Source organism: Octopus sinensis, linkage group LG1 (genome assembly GCF_006345805.1).
Source record: "Octopus sinensis linkage group LG1, ASM634580v1, whole genome shotgun sequence".
In the NCBI taxonomy this organism is placed as follows: domain Eukaryota; kingdom Metazoa; phylum Mollusca; class Cephalopoda; order Octopoda; family Octopodidae; genus Octopus; species Octopus sinensis.
The window spans coordinates 212134512-212140918 of NC_042997.1; the positions used below are offsets into that span (position 1 = coordinate 212134512).

Consider the following 6407-nt stretch of genomic DNA (forward strand, 5'->3'; position numbering starts at 1 on the left):
CTGTGAATCCGGCGAGTTAAACACCAGCTAAGAACTAAAATTCTGGCATTTGTTAGGAAAAAGCAATTCTCTCAAGACAAACACTTAACGAGCGGAGAAGGTGAAAGTGTTTTAGTGTAGATGAACGCATTGCTACCGATGGTTAATTAAACATGACAGGAGAACGAGCGGAAGGACGAGACATGCAATGCCGATACGGTTCACTTAACTCCAGATCTGATCAACATTTCACATGGAGATATCACAGACTATTTGCAGCTTGCAGGCATCAACGAACGCAACAAAATATCTGAAAGATTACAGTGAAGATTATGACCAACAGCCCAACTGACCAAACGCTTCGTATGTGTGTGCATTGCTAAACAGAGAGTAAAAGAGCAAAGAAGTGATTAGATGCCTGGTGACAGTTTAATGGTGAAGTAGTGAATGGTTCTCAGCAGAGGCAGCAGAGAAGAAAGACTAAGTCTACCATGGTTAAGACACACTGACAACATAATAACCCCATCAACCACTTTTAGTCTCTCGCTAATGAACAAAGGGAACTTATTTTGGCCACACCAAAATAACACCCTTCTCTTAACACCTATTGATCTTGGAGATTATAGAATGGTTTCAAGGAATTGTTTCAGTTCTTGAAACATTATCAATAATCTCGACTTTATTAGCGAGGCAGACGGTGGGAAGGTGGGTGGAGGGGAATTAGTAAAAGCTTTTTAATGAAAGACTAAAAATATTTTTGTGTAAGACAGGAAAAGAGGACATTTAAGAAATATGCATGTTGATCGTTTAATTAGGATTTTACCATGTAGGGGGAGGAGGAGTATATACAGTTAGAGAGGAAGTATATTACACACACACACACACACACACACACACACACACACACAAACAACAACAACAACAGCAACAGCAACAACAACAACAACGATAAATGCCTTGATGCAGTACCAGGCAGTGGCTCTCGTGGCTTCTGATCTTAACTGATTGGAAGTGTTATCATGTACATTGTTTTGTCTTGGTATAAAAGATGGGCTACAGCAAATATTCTGCTCAATACCACAGATTTGCTTGTCAGTTGTTTGACCGTAACCAGTTGAGCATGTCCCTTGGTGGCTGACGATATGTGCATCTCTGATCACGAGCAGAAGTAGTGGGGGAGCATCGTAGCCATGTGTTGAGAGGGATTCTTTGGGGTTTGAATAATTCAACTCTGGAAACATGGGTGGTTCGTTCAACATCCTTAAACAACCCTTATTCAGGGACCTTTTGAACGGGATGGACTAGCTGACCTGAAAAAAATTCTAACAGCCCCACCTGCGATGTCATGTGCTGTTATGTTGATATGAGATCACCATGTCGCACACATATGGTTGTGATGCATGTGCCTGGTGTACCCTTATCAGACGGGTAGTCATGATGGGTTAGGGTTATACTGGGCTTCATATATTTTACCCCAGCATCACTTTGATAGCATGCACTGCTCTCTCACTCAGAACAAATATGTATGAATGACACTGTAAAAGGTATATCTGGGCCCTCAACATTACAACCCACATCCTACACAAGACACTATCAACTTAATAATACAACTGAAATAAAACAATCCACAAATACAAGACACACTCTTTGCAGTAAATATTTGCTAAAGATTTTGCTTGGAATGGTAACAATTCTGCCAGCTTTATATAATGATGATGATGATGATGATAATAATGGTTCCAAATTTTGCCACAAGAGCAGCAGTTTTGGGGGAGGGAATAAGTTGATTGCATCGACTCCAGTGTTTCACTGGTACTTAGTTTATCAACCCCAAAACATGAAAGGCAAAGTCAACCTCAGCAGAATTTGAACTCAACATAGTGGCAGAGGAAATACCACTAGGCATTTCACCTGGCGTGCTAACAATTCTGCCAGCTCAACACCTTGATAATAATAATAACAATAATAATAATAATAAGAAGAAGAATCTTTTCTACTATAGGCACAAGGCTTGACATCTTGGGGGAGGGGGACAGTCGATTACATTGACTCCAGTGTCTGGTACTTAATTTAATTGGCCCTGAAAGGATGAAAGGCAAAGTTGACCTCAGCAGAATTTGAACTCAGAATGTAAAGACGGACGAAATACTGCTCAGTATTTTACCCAGTGTGCTAACGATGCTGCCAGTCTGCTGCCGCAATAATAACAATAATAATGATGATGAGCTATAGCAAATATTCTGCTCAATACCACAGATTTGCTTGTCAGTTGTTGGACCTTAACCAGTTGAGCATGTCCCTTAGTGGCTGACGATATGTGCATCTCTGATCACGAGCAGAAGTAGTGGGGAAGCATCATAGCCATGTGTTGAGAGGGATTCTTTGGGGTTTGAATAGTTCACCTCTGGAAACATGGGTGGTTCGTTCAACATCCTTAAACAACCCTTATTCAGGGACCTTTTGAGCGGGATGGGCTACTCAACCAGAAGAAAATTCTAACTGGGCCCCTCCTGCAAGGTCATGTGCTGTTTATCTTGATATGAGATCACCATGTCGCGCACATATGGTTGCGAGGCATGTGCCTGGTGTACCTTTATCAGACGGGTATTCATGATGGGTATACTGGGCTTTGTATATTTTACCCCAGTGTCACTTTGATGGCATGAACTGCTCTCTCACTCAATAATAATAATAATAATAATAATAATAATATACTAGCACAAAAGTGCAAAGAGGACCCTGTAGGCAAAATAGTGCATTGTCATGTTAGTCAAGTATGTGGTTTAAAAACAGCAGAAAAGTGGCACAAACATGCAGCAGAGGCTGTGATAGAGAATACAAATAACGAAATGTTGTGGGACCTTGCTGACCAGACTGACCATACTAAAGAGACAGGATCTGACAAAATAAACAAACTGTGCAAGAACACAGATTTTGCCGTTTCCTATGACAGCTGAGTTGATATCAAAGAAACTGAAAAAAATTGAGAAATATCTGGATTGGGCCAGAGAGCTGAAGGGATTGGCGAAGACCAAGACAAGAATTATTCCTGTGGTAGTAATTGGTGTACTTGGCACAGCATCCCAAATAACATCGAAGAGACTGAAAGAAATTGGAATTGAAGTTCACATCGTCGACCTGCAGAAAAATACCACTCAATATTTCATAAGATTCCTAAGAAAAATTCTTGAGATTTGAGGAAGTTTGTCATTAAACCTCAAGATAAAATACCTGTTAACTAAATTAGCATACACTAGCATAATGATAATGCTAATCTTTTCTACTCTAGGAACAATACCTGGGGGGGGGGGATAGTCGATTACATCAACCTCAGTACTCAACTGGTATTTATTTTATCAACCTGGAAAGGATAAAAGACAAAGTTCACCTTGGCAGAATTTGAACACAGGTCATAAAGATGGACGAAATACTGCGAAGCATTTTGTTTGGCGTGCTAACAGTTCTGCCAACTCACCATAATAATAATAATAATAATAATAATCTTTATGGCCATGTGGAACAAAATCCTGGTCTTGGTTAAAAAAGGGGCAATTAAAAAAAGAAACAGAGAGCCTAATTGTAGCAGCCCAAGATCAAGCAATAAAAACAAACAACATGAGAAGAAAATATATATGGAGAGAATGTGTCAGAAAAATGTAGAGTCTGTGGAACTTGGAATGAGTCAGTGGCACACATTGTGATAGAACGCCCCAAGTTGGTACAGGAAGAATATAAGAAATGGAGGCACGATCAGGTTGTGAAAGTTTTACATTGTAAAATGTGCCAGAAACGGGGATTTGAAGCTGGAAACAGGGTACAATCATTGAGTTGAAAGAATACTGGGGTCAGAGAAATGGAAGATTTTGTGGGATTTTACAATTCAAATGGACAAGAAATTAGAAAATAATAGACCAGATATAACAACTGTAGATAAGGAAAAATGAAGTCGCTTACATATCGACCCATCATGCCCATTTGATTCCAGGATCATAAAGAAAGAGGATGAAAAAAACACACAATCCCTTAAAATTTGAAATAAGAAGAGTTTGGAGTATGAGAACAGTAAAGGTCATGCCTCTAATAATTGGTGTGTTGGGAACGGTGAGCATGCCAGCATGGAAAGCGGATGTTTGATGATGATGATGATTATGAATGAAAGCCTATGACAGGATTCCACACTCAATAAATTATAAGAAAGCCTATAATTCTACATGATTGCACACTCAGAATAGATTATAAGACAGCCCATGACGTGATCCCACACTCATGGCTAAGTGGATGTTTGAATATATTCAGTAATTGCAGACAACAAAAGAGAATTAATTAGCTTTAGCATGAAGGAATGGAAAGTAGATCTCTGCTCAGGTGACACACTCTTAGGAAAAGTTAATATCAAAAGAGGAATTTTCCAGAGGGAGTCGTTATCCCCTTTAATATTTTGTCTTATGTTTGATCCCTCCCCAGTTTAGTATTAAGGAAGGAAAGAGGCCAGGTATCAGTTCAGAAATAGTAAGGGAAAAATTAACCATTTGCTCTACATGGATGATCAGAAGCTTTTTAGTAAGAATGAAAAAGAGATAGATCCCTTAATACAGAATCTAAGATTCTTGAGCAAAGATACAGACATGGAATTTGGCATAGATAAGGGTGCAATATTAGTCATGATGAAAAGGGACAGGCAGTCAACAGTGAAGGCATCCAATTACCAGATGCCCAGACATTAAAATCATTGAAGGGAGGAGAGGGTTATAAGTATCTAAGAGTATTATGTTTCTTTATTGGCCACACAGGGCTGAACACAGAGGGGACAAAATACAAAGTAGGTCGAATTCCGATCAAAAGGGATCATGGTGAAAAAAAGGAGGGGGGGCGATCACAGAAACGTCAATGTAAAAGTGAAAATGGATTAGGTTTATCCATGGAAAGAAAAGCCTAGGGAAAAGACCACGGGAACCTTGGGCAATAGTGTCATGCAAAAAAACACATTACAGTAAGTGGCTCTGTTTTTTCCTTTCTCCTTTTTTGAGTCCATAGAATTATGCTCAAGGTGGCTCTGTCATTCACACATGCCATCCTTGCTACATTCATCCATCTTATTTTGAAACAGTCACTAGACAACACATCCCTCTCTACTCTCACCTTCCTCTTCAAGTAATACTCGAAGAAGTTGATGAGAGATTCACCAGAGAGGAAAGTGTTTGTCTCTAGACATTTCAGACACGTCCACCATACACATTCGTTTGCCATAGCCACAAGTACGATGAGAATGGCTCTTCCTTCTCGTTTCAAGGAAGGAGGCGCGACAATATTCACGATAGACTCGGTTGAAAAACTGACTTGTCTCACATGCGATAGCATTTGTTCGACATAGGCCCGCAGGTTGGAAATGGTTGGACACTGTACGAGTGCAGAATCTAACAGAGTACTAACAACAGAAATGGAAAGGAAAATTGAGAAAGAGTACATCAGAAGTGTGTGGAAGCTAATGAAGTCAAAGCTAAATGGTCCGAATCTAGTGATGTGTTGGGCAGTATCATTACTTAGATACTCGGCAGCTTTTGTAGATTGGACAAAAACTGAATTAGCAAAGCTAGACAGAAGAACTAGGAAGGAATTCAATATGAATGGAGGACCCCACCCAAGGACAGGAGTAGGAGAAAATTTGTTAGTAGCAGCACAATATTAAGCATTGGGTACTAATTGGATAAAAGCCAAGTAGATTCACAATGTAGGTTATGCAAATCAAAAGAGGAAAGTGTTACTCATATAATAAGTGAATGCAGCATTCTGGCATAGATAGAATACAAGAAAAGACATGACACCCTAGGGAGAGTAATAATAATAATAATAATAAATAATAATAATAATAATAATAATAATAATAATAATAATCTTTTCTACTATATGCAGAAGGCTTGAAACTTCGGGAGAGGGGGTTAATTGAATAATAAAAATTATTATTAACAACAAAAAACAATAATCTCTTTTACTAAAGACCCAAGGCCTGAAATTTTGAGGGAGGGGACTAGTCAATTACATCGACCCCAGTGTTTCACTGGTACTTATTTATTGACCTCAAAATGATGACAGGTAAAGTTAACCTCAGTGGAATTTGAACTCAGACTGTAAAGATGGAATACATAATAATAATAATAATAATAATAATGATAATAATAATGATGATAATAATAATGATGATAATAATAATAATGATGATAATAATAATAATGATGATAATAATAATGATAACAATCAGTCAACAGCATGATGCCAAGCAATGTAAACCTCAGTTGTCATTTGTCATATAACAGAGATATTTTACATGAAATTATTCTTTTCTACTCAAGGCACAAGGCCCAAAGTTTTGGGGAGGGGGCCAGTCGATTAGATCAACCCCAGAACACAACTGGTACTTAATTTATTGACCC

At 38.6% G+C, this 6407-nt stretch overlaps 1 protein-coding gene across 3 annotated transcripts in view; it reads right to left on the bottom strand.

Annotated features, from left to right (window-relative positions):
* LOC115211914 (phosphatidate cytidylyltransferase, photoreceptor-specific) overlaps positions 1 to 6407 on the bottom strand; it is a 286511-nt gene that overhangs the window by 140181 nt on the left and 139923 nt on the right. The gene's annotated exons all lie outside the window — the stretch shown is intronic.